At 41.6% G+C, this 17,566-nt stretch overlaps 1 protein-coding gene across 1 annotated transcript in view; it reads right to left on the reverse strand.

Annotated features, from left to right (window-relative positions):
* The window catches only part of CDC42SE2 (CDC42 small effector 2), a 91,251-nt gene extending 83,487 nt beyond the window's left edge, over positions 1–7,764 (reverse strand). The window contains exon 1 of the mRNA XM_033928959.1: positions 7,628–7,764. The gene's annotated coding sequence lies outside the window, so the exon portion shown is untranslated. The remainder of the gene's footprint in view (positions 1–7,627) is intronic.
* Between the last annotated feature and the right edge of the window lie 9,802 nt (positions 7,765–17,566).

Raw genomic sequence — 17,566 nt, forward strand, 5'->3', positions numbered from 1 at the left:
GGAGCGCAAACATTAGACCATTCTAAAATTTAATGCATGGGGTGTAGAAACCCAAGAGTTGCATTTGCTAGGGGGCGAGGGGCTGATGAGCACAAATTGGAAGGAACTTTGGGGTGATGGGTGTCAGAGAATTTTAAGATTGCAAAATGATGTGACAAAGTGGTGGCTGTAGCTAGAAGGATGCTAGACTGCACAGAGAGGCATATCTAGTAGAAGAAAGGAGGTGTTAAGAGACAAATTTGTCCCCATTCCAGCAAGAACAATTTCTCCGTCCCGTCCCTGCAAGTTTTGCCGCTGTCCCTGTCCCATTCCTGTAAGTTCTGTCTTCACCGCACAAGCCTCAACACTTATGATTTTAGAGTGTTTGAGGCTTGTGCAAATGAGGACAGAGCTTGCAGGAATGGGGCAGGGACAGGAAAAGAACTAACCAGGACAGGAAAATGAGTTCCCATTGAACAGGGAAAAATTTGTTACCATGTCATTCTCTAGTGTTAATGCCTTTGTACAAGTTGTTGGTAGGCCCCATTGGAATTCTTAGTAAGATCTAGCCTCCAAACCAGGGCTGCCCAAGTCCGGTCCTCGAGATCTACTGGCAGGCCAGGTTTTCAGGTTATCCACAATGAACATGCATGAGAGAGATTTGCATACTAAGAAGGCAGCGCAGGCAAATCTGCTCCAAACAAAACAATAATATCAAAAGACTTAATCAGAGAAGATGCACTACTCAGGTTCAGGACTTGTGCTTTTTGCATTGGAACTGTGTAAATGTTATATATTCTTATTAATTAATTAATATATATATATATATATATATATATATATACACACACACACACACACACGTTTATTTATAGACTCCTGAGGAAGGTACCTTATACAGTAGGTACCAAAGCACTGGCTGTGTTGAATCAGGTGGCAATTATGACTTTTGAATAAAGATCCAGTGGAAACATCTTTCATCCCTACTTTTTATTGGCTGACAAAAAAATGTCAAAAAATACTTTTTCACAAAGGGTGGGTGGTGACTGGAATGCCCTCCCATGACAGGTTATAAAGACAAAACCAGTGACAGAATTCAAGAATGCATTCAATAAACACAGAGGATCATTATATAGGAGGGAATCCAATTAAAGCAAAACTTAAATGACCTTTATTTTAAGGAATTGAAAAAACTGAGATAGACTGAACTATATCTTTTGCTGGGAGTCTCTGTGTCACGTTTTTAAAATGAAACGTATTATGGCTATACAACAGGGACATTACAAAAAGTTTCTGAAGATTTGGGAGTCATTGACAAAATTTTGCAGAGAATGATTGTTGATTTTGCCCTTTGGTCATGCACGTCCAGGGTGGATGGGTGGGTTGGAAAATAGTTTTTACATTTTTTAATTTGAGTGCAATTTTTGAATATGAATATGGGGGGTGATGTATTTATTTGTCATAGATTAAGATTTGATTGATTTTAAGTGCTTTTATAATGTAATACGATTGTATAATATGTTGCACTTATGTATGGTTTAAAAATGAATAAAGATATTTAAAAAACAAACAAACACCCTGAAATGACCTCATAGCTGGAGTGAACTTTGACAGCAGTTTCAGAGGTTGGGAAGACAAACCAATGATGGATAGACTTCGGGGGTGGGGTGGGTGGAGGGGTGTCATTTACAGGACTCAGACCGTAGATCAGGATTGAGGTTGAAATGGGCTTTGATAACAACCCCAGAAGATGGGAAGTAGGATCAGTGCTAGGTAGATTTCTATGTTCTGTGGCCCAAACATTGCAGGGAGAGACAGAGATAAAAGTAAACCAGTATTTAATCATGAAGAAGTTGAACCTGTACAGAGTCTTAGATTCAACTCCGGGCTCCGGTCACTTTGATGGGCAGACTGGATGGACCATGGAGGTCTTTATCTGCCAACATTTACTATGTTAGGGAAAAATACTAGCACAGACATTTCATCCAATTTTAAGCTTTTTGGAAGTTTTGTGAAGCTTTTAATATTTCTGTGTTCAAATCTAGACTTTCCGCTCACAAAACATCAGGGTTCGAGTATATCCATCCTGGGAGATGACATCATCAAAAATATCCCCCACCTACTTCTCCCCTGAACAATTCTCTTCCATCTAGGGGAAGGATGTTTCAGGCAGAATTCTATTCCAAATATACTAACAGTTATTTCTGTTGCCAAGTAGAAAACGGGTACTGGTGTGATTTTGCAATAAATTCAATTGTATAGTGATTGGGTACAAAAACATATATCATTCCTTGATATGAAATGTTATTTCACACATAAACCAGAAAGGAGGCAGAAGTGTCAACATGATGACAAAACACTACAAGGTGAATGGCAACACAGAAAAAGATTTATAATTTCAGAAGCATACCCTCTTTCTAAATCAGAACATCCTTGAGAGACAAACCACTCTTCCATCTTTTCAGTTAGTCTTCCATAACACTTCAGCATAAAACTATGTGCTTAAAAGCAGTCACCCCTTCTACAAAGTACTTGAATGTGATAGGAAATTGGAAAGATTTATCGTCCCCCAACACAATACAGGCTTACTCCTTGTGTTTGTGTGCTGTTTCAATTAAATTTCTGTATTATGGACATGGTACCCTGCTGGAAGCTAAAAAAAAAAGGCACGTGTTTCTTCTATGTTCCGACTCATATTTGTAAAAGTGGATACCAGCCTCCCTGCTTTTTTTTTTTTTTTTTAGTTTCTATTAGTTTCCTTTTGTTCTATGTTTCCGCTGTTTATGTGTACTCATATTAATTCATCCCCTTGACCACACAAACCATTCAGCTGGTTCTGTGCAAGCTAGGAACCTTCTATAGTCCAAGCTTGCTACCAATGCATTCATATAGACTCTTTTCACTGGAAAGGAAAGGGTACTATAGGTTTTAGGTGCAGATTTTGTTCTACCTCCTTTCATCTTTTGTCCTTGTTTCTCTCTGTTCATTGCTTTAGTTTTCCTCTAACTAGCTAGCTTTTATTCTTTCAGCCCAACAAGGCCATTCTGCTTTTCTACCTTCAAAAACAAAAAGGTTGAAGATGGTATCATATCACACCCCAGAAAGAGATGCTAAAGCAATCACTGACAACATTTACTTTAGTTCTGTGAGCTAGTACAAAAATGCAGAAGTCAGAAGTGGTATCCACATGATTGGGGGACAGTCAAAATGCAGCTCTCATCCTACCCCCTCATTGACCTCTTACCTTCCCTTCAGTCTCTGAATCCACCTCTCTCCTTGGTAACTTCTTCCTCCCCCCCCCCCCACCTTCCTTTCCCTGCTCCAAGCTACCATGCTCTCTCCCCATTCACCCCTTATTCCTGCCCCTATGTTCTGGTAGCAACAACTCCCTAGTACTTCCATGGCCTTTACCTCATTTATACCAGCATAAGGGATAGCACACAGGAAGCAGGCCAGCTGTGCCAGATAGTGGTTGGACAACTCTTCCTAGTTCCTCAGAATACTGAAGCCAGTAATACTTCCATGCAGATTTATAACAGAGCCTGCATGTGTCCCTTCTCTCCTCTATGCCAAATCCGGGGTTGCATCAGCCACATCACCAGTTCTAAATGGATGTGCAAAAGCGGTTGGCCATGCCAAGTATCATGGTAAAATTTCTTACTACCCTGGGATCTATGGAATTTTTCATTCCAGTTCAGCCTTCCTTCATAAAGCATTGTGGATCAGCTCAATGTCATTATGAAAGCTATACAAGGTTGGATGAGTGCAAATAAACTGATGTTAAATTTTTCGAAGACCAATATAATGTTGGTGTCTACGCAATGTGATTCAGATAGTTGTTCTGTATTCACTATCCTAGATATTCCAGTACAACTATCTACTCAGATGAAGAGTATGAGTGCGATATTGGACTCTCGGTTAACATTCTGACCATATTTGCATCAGATAATACAAAATAACTACCTGATTAAAGATCTGAATCACAGCAAATTGACAAAGATCTGATTACAGATATACAAAAGTTGGGAAAGAAAGAGGAGGTGCTGTTGCTGGGTGATTTCAACCTGCCGATGCGGACTGGAAAGTTCCATCTGCAGAACTGGAAAGAAGTAGGAAGATCGTGGATGCCTTTCAAGGAGCTCTGCTCAGACAAATGGTGACAGAACCCATGAGGCAAAAAGCAATACTGGATCTGGTGCTCACAAATGGAGAAAGTATCTCTAATGTTTGAGTGGAAGTAAGAAGGAAGTAGCGATCACCATACAGTTTGGTTCGATATAGCAGCCAAAGTGGAGGATGGCCACATAAAACTCAAAGTCCTGGATTTCAAACGTACAGACTTTAGTAGCATGGGAGAGTACCTGAAGAAAGAGCCGATTGGATGGAAAGACATAAGAGAAGAAGAAAAACAGTGGTCCAAGTTGAAAGGTGCAATAAAGAGCTACTGATCTTTATGTGAAGAAAATAAATAAAAATAAGAAAAAAAAGGAAACTGATATGGTTCTCCAAACTACTGGTGGAAAAAATAAAGTATCTCTAATTAGAAAATGATGAATGTAAATTAAAGAGCTAAGGCTGGTACTGGCAGACTTGCATGGTCTGTGTCCCATATGTGGAGATTTCGTGTAGGATGGGAAGGAGAGGGAATCCATGAGATCTCTACTAACTTGGAACATGAGGACGTTACTGACCAGACTTTATGGTAGATATCCTGCAAACAGGATGGCTGGATAGGCTGGAGTGAGCTTGGATGGCAACTTCAGCATTTGTAACCTAGGCCAATTCCAGCTGGACTTTACAGTCTATGACCCAGAAATATCAAAGAAGAGACAAGTTAGTTATAACCATTAAAAATACATGATTAAATTAACGAGCAGACTGGATGGACTGTTCAGGTCTTTATCTGCCATCTTTTCATTTATTAAGTTGAGAATGTTGACCAAACTTCATTCATATCTTCTTGGGTATGATTTCAAGCAGGTGTTTTAATTATTTAAAATATTTATAACTAGCTTATCCAACAATGCTAAGCGGGTGTTGCAATCCCCTGTACTGTTGGGGATTGATTATTGTAACATTGCCTATTTGGGAATGCCTGCTACTTATTTGCATGCTTTGCAAGTTGCACAAAAATTTGTTTGGATTGTCTTAGATCTTCCTATTTGATCTTTTCCTATTTCTATTTGATGTCTTTGTGTTGGCTAACAATATATTGAGTGAGATTTAAATTTTTATTGTTGGTTTATCTGAGTTTACAATAGCAAGCTCCCGAGTACTTGCAGACTTGTCTGGAAGTTTATGTGCCTTCACGGACTTTGTGCTCTTCTACCACCTATGGACTTGTTGTACCATCTTGTCAACAGCTGAACTTACAGTTTGTAAGGAAAGATCCCTTCTCTTGTGCAGGTCTGTTGGAATATAACACACTACCTGCGACTATTTGACACAAGAAGAATTTGCACACATTTAAGAACTATTAAAGTGGCATTTATTATGTCTGATGACAGCAACTCATTGAAGATTTCAGCACCTAGACTTCTTTATATTTTGCTGTTTACATACATAAATTAAAAAACAAACAAATAGAGAACAGTTTGTTCAACATTAGACCGCCACTAAGCTTTTCTGCTGGATTGATTTGCATAGACTTGCAAGTACAAAAGCATATGCACCACATTTGAAGACTCCTGAGGAAGATGTCTCTATGGTGTCAAAACACTGTCTCTGCTGAGGTTTATGAAAATTGTTATAACCACAAATAAAGATCCCTTTTGAAAACCATCTCTCATGATCCCACTATTTGTGACTGTGCTTCTTGCCTCAGAGGGGATTTTGTGTCACTTTCATTTGTGGTATAATACATATAAACCCACATCACACTCCCCCCAAGTAACATTCAATTGTTTATTTTTACAGGATTATTGAGAGGCTGGTGGTGTTGAGCACATCTCTGAAGTAGGTTTTAAATGGTATGTATGTTACAACTGGATGTGAATTGGAGTAATCCATAAGCTGTTTTCTTGGAAAACAAGTTCCATGGTTTTTGATGAAAAACACAATACCCAGAACCAGTACAAGGATATTATAGGTGCGCTGAACAAACATTCAGGCCCCTAGTACCCCCCACACCCGAAATTTTGATTATTAAACTGAACATCATAACCAAACACCACCACTCTCACATACTGTGTAAACAAACAACTGGGTATCAGTTTATGTACCTATCCATTGATATATATATATAAAAGCAGAGATATATCCAATTATCATTCTCCCAGACATGCAGGCTATTTGAAAACTGCCCACCCTGCTTGCAGGAAAAAGTACACATAGATAGTTATTTTGGATTGGTGTAACTGTCAGGACTTATTTTGCTTTGATTGCAGCTACTCTATGCCGTCCCAAAGAAACTGCCATTCTAGGTATCCTCCTTGTCTGGTTAAATGGGTTAAGCCAATTCTAACAATACCAATTATTTAAATGTAGCAATAATCTGTTCCAAAACAGGATTTTCTTAGATGTCTTTTCTGACCCTCTTCTCCATATTTTTAGTATAACACAGTAGAACACATGAAGGAAGAACAGTAAGGGACCTAGCCCACTCAGCTTTTTTTTAAAAATACCACTCCAAATAAAGGAGCATATAAATTCCAAATCTTAAAAACTCACCCCTGCTCCAATCCTGTTCTTAACTTCTCAATCCAGTTCCTACATCATCACCTCTATCTGTCTCAAGGATGTTTAAACTACATTAAAGCTCGTTCTCACCACTGATAAGACCATTCTAGTCATTGTATCTTTCCGGTTTGTATCAATAGTGTTTGGAAAGAGTGAAAGAAAATAAGGAATTTTTAATGAGAGCAAAGAACACCAAGTTTATTTTTTTCTCCTATAAAAGATAGGGAGGCTAAAAAAAGTCATTTCTGTTTCTCAGCGAGGATTAAATACACAGTACTTGAGATGGAGGCCTCCAGGAAGCAAAAACACGGCTGTTAAGCGGGAGGATGAGTAACTCCCGGTGAACTGAAGTAGGAAAGAGTAAAGGCTCTTGCTTTCTAAAATCTCCAGATATCTTAGAAAGCTGAACAGGTTTGCTTACTCTAATTATACCAATTTTACACCAGCTGACATTCTGCAAACCTGAGGTAGTTTATCATTACGAGTAAAAGGAGACCTTCAAAAAAGCGACTGCTAATTCACCGACCAGATGAGGACTGCAATCCCCACTGCTTCGGGTTGGAGGAGGAGGAATATAGAAAAAGTACCGTATTCAAGCTAGAACCGGACCAATCTCCGCATTCCTACACAGAGACCATTAATTATAAGCAGGATCTGAAATATCAAGCCCTAATCGGTGCCCCTTGAACCGCTCCTAAGCGCATCCGAACGTTCCCTGATCATTCTACATTCCACAGCTGTAGTAAAAGAGAGCGCGTAAAAAAAAAAAAAAAATTCTCATGAACACGCCGAACGCCTTTCTTCCCACGCATTTTAGGGACCCGGGGACACCCCCCACCACCAGTCCGGCATCATCCCTCTCTCTTCCACTCTCCTCGATCCAGCACGTCTCCCCCCATTCGGCACCAGTATTCATTTAGACAAGCAATTGCAATCTGTCTCTCCCTCACTCCGCACCCCTCTCTCCTACCTTCAAACGTGCCTTTGAGGTCGCCGGCAGCGGCGACACCAATTCATACAGGTTGTCCGCAATCGACCCTTCAAGCTTTCCTTTCGCCGCGTCCCGCCCCCCCTCCCCGTGACGTAACTTCCTGTTTCCGGCAGGGCGGGACGCGGCAGAGGAAAAGCGTGGGGGGTGGCGGCTAATGTGTACGAGTTGCTGCTGTTGCTGGGGGCGACCTGGAAGAAAACTTTTGCAAGGGGTGGGGGGAGGAGGAGGTCGAGAGGGTGGGCAGATGGCGGGGTAGTGGAGAAAGAGATTCTGGAGCAGTAGGAGGGTGTTTGAAAGGGAGAGATGCTGGTGTGCGGACCGATTGAGAGAGAGAGGGAGACGTGGAGGATCGGGCTTTCCTCTAGGTTTTTTTTTTACCTTTCACCGCACTCGGAGGTGCCGTTACATCGAGCTTTCTTGCGACCGTGTTGGAGTCGGTTATCCGGTTGCTTCCCCGAGAAAGGGTGCAACAGGACCCGTCTCGACCCGCAGTTTGTGATTGGCTCTCACGCTTAAGCTTGTTTATTGAGGCACTTAATATACCGCCTTTCTGCACGGGAATCGAAGCGGACGTGTGAGTCCACGAGACTTCAAAAACATCGCCTGACCTAGACGTGTGCAGTTGCATTCAAGTTTACGCGCCGCACGCATGAGCTTGCACATGCACTGTACCGTCCCATACTTACTGCCTTTTGAATTTGTAAATGCAAGAGCTTTCTGTGTCCTGTAACTTATTCTGATGGTAGATTTCATAAATCATTCTCTCTGTGTGAGGCGTATTCTGCACGAGGAAATGGCTTTTTAGAAAATTGTATGGATGCACATGCATGAACAAGTACATGCGTTCTGTCAAGATTCCTTGACAGAACGCTTGCCTTCTAAGCAAGTCTACAGAACGACTGGTTAAGCAGCAGCATCATGCACTCCTCATCGTACCTCAACTTCAGAAAACTTATTAAAACCAACCTGTTCAACCGATTTGTGACCAAGAATTCCTAAAGTCTTCACTGCTTATTCCCACACCTGCCCTTCCTATTGTAAATCGCCTCGACTTACTTTTTATTGTAAACCCGCATCTAGAATGTTACCATACTCTGTACAAATATTCATGTACTCAAAGACTTAATTGTTTTTCGCTTTATGTCCAGCTCTTCTTTATTGTAAACTGCCTCGAACTACTTTGGCGGTATATAAACATTAAATTATTATTATTATTATGTCCTAACAAGGTCCGCTTGTAGGTTTTACTGGGTGTTTGTTGGAGGAGTTGTATACCTTTATTATTTAACCTATAGAAATAATTAGTAGTAGTGTTTTATAAATTAGGCCCATGCCCTTATTAGAGTACTTGCACATATTTGCTCCTTCCTAGATTCAGTTTGTAATTTTGTGTTGAGTATATCTGGGCTGCTGGGAATTATTGTAAGATCCTCTTGTATAAAAGCAATTAAACTCTTCTTTATAAAACTAAGGTGTGTGCTGATAATGTGGGCAACAAACACATATTAAACCAATAAAGTTATCTGAATCTGTAAAGGATGTTCCTCTTTTCTGATAAGTGGAACTCTATTAATAACTGCTCCAGTCTAGTTGGTGATGTGACATAGTGAGCTAGGCAAAGTTCCTGAAATGAAACAGTTATACAGTACTTTTACAATATTAATATATAAAACCTGGGGTGAAATGTCTCTGAGCTCTAAATAACAATGATGGATGTAAATAAATCTGAAATTTTTGTTTTGTAAAAAGGATTTTTTTTTTCTTGGGTGAATACAGCTTTTATACATTTTATTCTTGGTTTGTGTAATGGGTTTAGTTTAATAAAGCTTTTATTTCTCATTTTGTATTGTGGTCAGGCCTTATATTTCTCTTCACTGATTTGCCTAGTTGTGATCTTAAATTTGTAGCTATTGAGTTCTTTGTAGGCAGTGAAATACATTTTTGTTGGACTAGTACAAGAATTTCCCAAGAATGTTCCTATATAAGAGCTTTGTAGTTGCTTAAGTACCAGTTTTTCATCCTCACTTAAAATACAACAGAATTCTGCTTTTTTATAATACCATTTGAGTTTCTTACTCTTTCTAATTTTCAGGACAGGTTTGCCAAGAGAGAAGGTTTCCCCTAGTGTCAGTTGTGTCCGACGTGCTAGAGGTGTCAGTGCAGGATTGAGGAAATAGTGCTTGTTTTGCTTCATATCAGCCACCTCCTCTAGAACTGTGTTTCTCAACTGGGTCCTGGAGTACCCCCTTGCCAGTCAGGTTTACAAGATATCCACAATGAATTTGCATGAAAGACATTTGCATATAATGGAGGCAGTGTATGAAAATCAAGTTTATGCAAATGCAATGTGGATATCCTGAAAACCTGACTGGCAAGGACCGAGTTGAGAAACACTGCTCTAGAAGAAGGAAGGGACCTATTCCTTTGTAACAGCAGGAACACAACCAAACTCAAAATTACAATCCATGCCATGTAAGAGTATCATCTGATGAAGTTGCAGCACTTTAAGAAAGGCTATGGGAGATTAAGGTAGAGTTTTCTCATCTATGTAAACAGGTCATGATCATATTGCATCCATCTTTTGGAATATGTTCCACTGTATTTGGGGGACCTAAAATAAGCACTTGCACGTCTATTCCTTTTCATAACCCATTATAAGATTTCATCTACAGACATGTTCATGAAGTAAACCCCAAACTGAATTAAACTGATATAAAAGGGAAAGGAAAGCACTTCATTTGGATGAGGAGTCCTTTTCACGCAACATGTTACCTTAAACATTTATCAAAATATACTAAAAATGTAGCTGATGTAATAGTATCCAGCACTAAAGTGGTTTTCAGTCTATATTGGTGGTCTCAAATTCAAACCATTTGCAGGGCCACATTTTGGATTTGTAGGTACTTGGAGAGCTGCAGAAAAAATAGTTATTGTTTTATTAAAGAAATGACAATTTTGCATGAGGTAAAACTCTTTATAGTTTATAAACCTTTCCTTTAACTGTTTAACTGTCATTGTCATTCTTTGCTATAATGGCCAACTTAAGTTCTTAAGCCAAACATTTTGAAGAAAGCTGAATTTGACATTTAATAGTAATTGTATGATTAGCTAGAAACCCAGCAACAGGATGGATTTGATTTAAATCACCACTCTGAAAGACTCGATTTAAATCAGGGTTTTCTAGATACTCATTTTTGTTAGTACAGTCTTAATATTTACAACCAGATGTCATCAGACTAGACCAGTTCTTGATATACCGCTTAAAACTGTCCACTATAGAGTTCAATTTAACATCTTGTGGGAGCATTGTCTTGATTCCAACCATTCTTTTCGGAGCTGCAAAATGATTGTTACAGAAGTATTTAGCAATGTCAATGACATTAGCCTCTCTTTCTGGGACAGTGAAGTCTTTGGCTAGGAGGTGCAGCAAATGAGCACTGCAACCATATGTAATTAGCATGGCATTCTCTTCATGCTCTTCTAAATTTCTTCTCATTTTGGACACATTTGTAGCATTGTCTGTGACTAAACTATGTACTAGACATTTTAATTTTTGTTCACATTTTATTATAGCTTTTGCTGCCACTTCCTGTAAGTATTCTGCTGAATATGCATTTTGTGAGGTATCAATTGGTTCTGCAGGAAAGACATTCCCTTCTGTCATACAAGCACATGCAACATTACTCCACCCATCACGACTTACCCCAAAATTTAAACATTGCATGAATATACAGCCTTCTACACAATTTAAAAACAAATCCTTATTTCATGATGAATAACTTACAACTCCCCCCCCTTTTTACAAAAGCCGTAGCCCAGTTTTTAGCGCTGGCCGTAGCGGTAACAGCTCCTACGCTCAAAGGAATTCTATGAGTGTTGGAGCTGTTATTGTCACGGCCGGCGCTAAAAAATGTGCTATGCTTTTGTAAAAGAGGGGTGTTAAGGACTATAATGTATCTTAAATAGAAAACTGACCCCCTCTTCTATTAACTTGCGCTAGCAGTTTTTAGCGCAGAGAGCCGCACTGAATGGCCCGCGCTGCTCCCAACGCTCATAGGAATTCTATGTCAGGAGCAGCGCAAGCCATTCAGCGCGGCTCTGCGCTAAAAACTAGCACAGTTTCATAGAAGAGGCCCTATGTTTAGATAGATTTTTCCTCAAAAAGCATTTTGTTTTAAAAAAATCTGATTTTTTTTTTTTTATTTAAATCATTGATTTTTATCTACTCTGTCCAACATTGTTTATACTGGGGAATATTTCTACAGTATTTTTGCTGTTTTGAATTAAGGGCTCCTTTTACTAAGCTGCGCTAGCGGTTTTAGCGCGTGCTAGATGCTAACGTCTCCATAGAGCTGGCATTAGTTTTTCTGCGTAGCGCAGGGGTTAGCACATGCTAAAAATGCTACCACAGCTTAGTAAAAGGAGCCCTAAATATTGTATTTTTCCTTCTTTTGTAGGATGTCTAGCAGATTGCTAGAACTGATGGACTAAGATAGATATCTCCAGAATTTTAGTAGAAAAATATGTGTTGGCCAGGCCTTTTTGTGATTAGTGCATCCCTTGTGAGCCATCAAGGTCAATGTGGTAAACTTGGCTAATGAGCACCAGCAGCAGATATGCCAGGATTTTGGGGGTGTGGAGTGAAAGGTCAACATTGTTGAAGTGACGAACAGGCATAAACAGCTGCAGATGCCAATACAGTTGGGGATGGACAAGGTATATTTTACTTTATCTAAGCTATCATAAATGAAAATTATAAATAATACAGAAAAATCTCAATAGTATACATAAAACCCACACTAGGAGTAAGAGAAATTCGAGAAGAAATAATGAAGTTAACGATTACTAACAAAATGAAGCAAAAAAGCATCAATTTCCAGGAGTATTTAGATTTATAACAGACAAATCTTAAACAAGATCTGCACTCAAAGCTCCCAAAGACCTTATAATATTAATAAAGGTGACTAACTATGGACGTTTGAAAAAAATATATACTTCACAGAAATTGTACTTGATTATATTTGAATGGAAACTGGACAATGTTTTTGACAAACTTTAAAGCATATTCTAGCAATAGGTGAGACATTCTCTAGAACAGGGGTGTCCAACCTTTTGGCTTCCCTGGGCTGCATTGGCCAAAAAAAATGTTTCTGGGGCTGCGCAAACACTGCAGCAAGACAGAGGAGGGAGCTGGCAAGACGGTAAACAACCGAGGGCAGCAGAGGAAAACACTGCATCACCCTCGACTGGGGTTGCACAAAATACTTCACCGGCCTGCATGCGGCCCTCGGGCCGCAGGTTGGACACCCCTGCTCTAGAGCAACTAGCTGAAGACTTGATTCAAAATGCAGGGTATAGGAAATGTATTTAATTTTCTATACCATTCTCCCCAGGGAGCTCAGAATGGTTTACATGAATTTATTCAGGTACTCAAGCATTTTTCCCTGTCTGTCTTGGTGAGCTCACAATCTAACACACCTGGGTCAATGGAGGGATTAAGTGACTTGCCAAGGGTCACAAGGAGCAGCATGAGTTTGAACCCACAACTTCAGGGTGCTGAGGCTGTAGGTTTAACCACTGCACTACAGCTGTCCCATCAGTCAATTGTAGTCAAATTGGCCACAAGAAAGGCACTGATGCCATTATAGAATAGGCTCTCACCACATGGCATCAGAGTGCCTAAAAAGTGCCACTGAATATAGATAGAAACACTTGAAAATGTCTAAATTAGACATTGCCAATTATTCCCTAGACATTTCCCCCCCAGATTCTATAAATGGCGCCCAAAATTGCATGTAGAAATTTGCATGTACGCCCAGTTTACACACACAGTTTGAGTAACAAACCAAATATGGGTACCAACACTCAGTTATTGGTGCTAATTGGCAACAATTTAGATTTATCTTTCTAAGTGCCATTCTGTGAAGACGCACATGCAGATCTTTTAGCACGCAACTGAAAAGGGAACGTGGCCAGGTCAGGGGCATTCACTAAATTTGCACACAGTATTACAGAATTCAGGGGATCTGTACCTAATGTATACATGAGGATTAAGATTTCAGTTGGTATAAATCAGCAGTTCTTAAACTGTCTTGGGGACCCACAGCCAATCAAGATATCCCTAATGAATATGCATGAGTGAGATTTGCATGCCTACTACCTACTTTATAGGCAAATCTCACTTATTGTCTGTTTTTTCTGTAAACCGCTTAGAATCCTAACGGAGTTTAGCGGTATATAAGAAATAAATTACATTACAAATTACATTACATTAGGGATATCTTGAAAACCCAACTGGCTGGGGGGTCCCCCAGGATAGGTTTAAGAACCACTGGTGTAAATCTTTGCACCCAAAGTTGACTGCAGACAGTGGTGGATCGAGGGTAAGAGGTGCCCCTCCCCTGCTCCTTCCTGCTGCACACACCCCCTTCCCTTCCCCCATACCTCTAGTTGTTTACAGCCGCGGCTAACAACTTCAACGTGCTCCTCATGACACCGGTGGCTCTCCTGGGTGCGCTGCACCCAGAAGTGACGTCAGTGGGAGAGCTGACGCAGGCACAAGAAACATGTTGAAGCTGTCGCTCAAGGCTTTGAACAACTTGAGTTATGGGGGAAGGGAAAGAGGCGTGCTCATGCCCCTGAGTGCAAATCCTGGTGCTACAGGCTATTTGATAAATGGCACACAACTGAGTCACAAAACATGGGGTGGATTTGTACTAAATAGACTGGTGGACACAATCTATTATTGCATAAATGTTCTTTTATTCATCCAATTAACTCAGTGACTCTTTTATTCATCCAATAGGTCTATGACTTAGAGCTACTGGATGAATAAAAAAGTCATTGAGTTATTGGATGAATAAAAGAACATTTCTAGATAGATGGGTTATTTCCCTATAGCCATGTGCTGTTGCAGAAGGAATCCACTCCGGATTTTTCACTCTGCCTCTGCAGTACTCATTGGGTTCTCTAGCTCCACCTACCGTTCTTTCCTTCTGCACGCATTAAAACTGATTTATTTCTAGGAACTGCTCTTTATATATTTTCATGAATAATGTATTGTCTCTAGTCATAGGTATTTGAGCTGTCATACAGTATAATCTCATTATAATGGACTCGCTTATAACGGAACCTTGTCTATAGCGGACGAGGTCTGCTGGTCCTGGCCAAGCGCCATTATAAACATACAGAAAATCATCGGATATAGTGGACTCGCATATAACGGACTTTCGGATATAACGGACAACTATTTTGGTCCCCAGAGCCACTTTTAGCTGTAGTTTTATTCAGCTATAATGGACATGCAGGCTCTGCCTACAAGGCATGTGGCATTCCGGTGATATAGTATCAAAATGCAAAACAGAAAAAAAATGACAGAATATTTTTCTTTACAGTACAGTGTTCTGGTTTGCAATCATTTCGTACCATACCAATATATTGCTGAGTTTTGTTATTGATGTTGCTGATATGCTTGTGCAGTGACTGTTGTTCATCGATTTACGTTGTTTCAAGTTGCCCTAAATAAAGTTTTTAAAAAATGCAACTCTGGATATAAAGGACCATTTTTCCAGGTCCCTTGAAGTCTGTTATAACGAGATTATACTGTAAATATATTTTGTTTCTTGATTTGGTTTAATTTAAAGATTAGGCCATTGTTAGATACTGTTCCCACTCTCTACAATGGTGACGATGCTTTGTAACCTTACTATGCTTTGTCTTAAATTTTTCTAATAGCTTCGGATTGCTATGAACAAATGTCAGTCTCACAAAACCTTGGGAATTTTTTCATTAAAGTGGCTGCTGTGTCCCAGTAGTATCTTTAATGCTGATAGCAATTTGATTTTTTTATGAAGACAACACCACGTTGCCAGTTGTAATTTGATGTTCAATATGTTTGTCTCAATCTGTTTGCTGAGATTTATTTTAAAAGGAAAAAAATATAATAAGAATAGTGTGATTTAATTGTTGCTGTCAGTTTTTGAAGTCTGCTGTTGCATTTGTAAAGCTCTTATATAGCAGTTACATGTGAAAGTTTGAGATTGTTTTAATAGTTGCTAGCGGGGTTGTGGAGTCAGAGTCAAGGAGTTGGAGACATTTTGGGTACCTGAAGTTGGAGTCGTGGGTACCAGAAACTTTGGAGTCAGAGTCGAAGGATTTATCTACCAAATCCACAGCCCTGCCAGTCTTTCCTACTCTCCAGCTCCCTAGAAGTCCTGCTCTGCCCCGTATCTCCTGCCTGCTCGCCCCGATCTTCCAGCCCTGCTTTCTGCCCTAAGCTCCTACTCTCTGCCGTCTTCCCTGCAATGTGAGCTTGCGGGTTTAAACCCACGGGCTCGCACTGCATGGAAGGCGGCAGAGAGTCTGGGCGGAAAGATTGCCTGGAAGGGGGAAGCAGGAGAGCCAGCCCGTAGGAAGGAAAGTTTTTTTAAAAAAAAGTCGCAGCTGCCCACCCTAACACCCTCCTCCGGTACGTAAAAGTTGGGAGCAGGAGGGGTGCTCAGTCCCTCCTGCTCCTTAGGCCTCCCTCCTGCCAGCACGGCCCACCAACGACTGGGCCACCGCACCCGACCGGTCCATGTCTGGTTGGGCTGGGCTGGGCCGGCCGTACCCACCCCTCTTCCTCCCCATACCTTTAAAAATGTTGGGAGCAGGAGGTGTGCTCGGTCCCTCCTGCTCCATAGGCCGACTAACTCCCCAACCGGGCCTGACCCGACACCCCCGTACCTCAAAGTTTGGAGCAGGAGGTGTGCCCGGTCCTTCCTGCTCCATAGACTTCCTGCAAAGTCTACAGGGAGTAGGAGGAATGCAAAGTCCTCCTGCTCCTGCCCCTCCTCATGATGTATTTCCAATATGGGCCTTAGGCCCCGCCCTGTTGCATCATGTGATGCATGGGGAGGAGCCTAAGGCCCTGATTGACTCAGGCTCCTACCTTGGGAGGGGCCTGGAGTGCCTGAGCCAATCAGGGACTTCCTTAGGGCTGAGCCTATGGTCAAAGCAATAGCCAGTCAGGGACTTCCTAAGGCTCAGCTCTAAGGAAGTACCTGATTGGCTCAGGTGCCCCTGGCCCCTCTCAAGTTAGGAGCCTGAGCCAATCAGAGCCTTAGGCCCCGCCCTGTGCATTGCATGATGCACCGGGGCGGGGCCTAAGGCCTCAGAGTCATCGCTGGAGTCATTGGAGCAGGAGGAGTTGAGCATCCCTCCTGCTCCATTAAAGGTACGGGAAGGGGGGTGGAAAGGGTGCTTGGAATGGGTAGGAGGTATCCAGGGGGTGGCAGGAGGGAGTTGGCATCCCTCCTGCAGTTTGTTTATTGGTGGGTGGGTGGGTAGGCCAGACCAGGAGGGTAACATGGCAGGAGGGAATTGGCAACCGTCCTGCCTTTTGTGGGGCATCAGCGCGTGGGGGGGGGGGGGCACCGTGATTTTTTTTTTTTTAAATTTCTTTTTTAGTAACTTTTTTGTCGGGTAGGGAGCCCGTGGTTTTAACCCGCTTTAATCAGCAGGTTAAAACCATGGGCTCCAAGTGTGGGAAGAGCAGGAGAGATTCAGGGTGAGAGCGGGGTGGCAGGAGAGATTCAGGGCAAGAGCGGGAGAGTCAGGGCAGACAGATTCGGGCACAGCTTCGGGGCAGCAGAGAGCAGGCTGTGGTGCCTGATCTCTCTTCCCTGCTGCCGGACTCACCTGCTCTCTGCCACTGTTCCCTGCAGTGCAGGCCTGCTTTAAAACCACGGGCTTGCACTGCAGGAAACGGCGGCAGAGATCAGGAGAGTCCGGGAGCAGGCAAGAGATATCTGGGCTGGGCTGAGCCCTAACAGCAGTGACAGGAAGCTTCTTCTCCTGTCACTACTGTCAGGGTGTGCGCATGAGCGGGGATCGCTCTGGCTGTGGGTAGAGGGCATGTAGGGGGTGTGTTAACGATCA

The sequence above is a fragment of the Geotrypetes seraphini genome, chromosome 1 (assembly GCF_902459505.1).
Source record: "Geotrypetes seraphini chromosome 1, aGeoSer1.1, whole genome shotgun sequence".
Taxonomy (NCBI): Eukaryota; Metazoa; Chordata; class Amphibia; order Gymnophiona; family Dermophiidae; genus Geotrypetes; species Geotrypetes seraphini.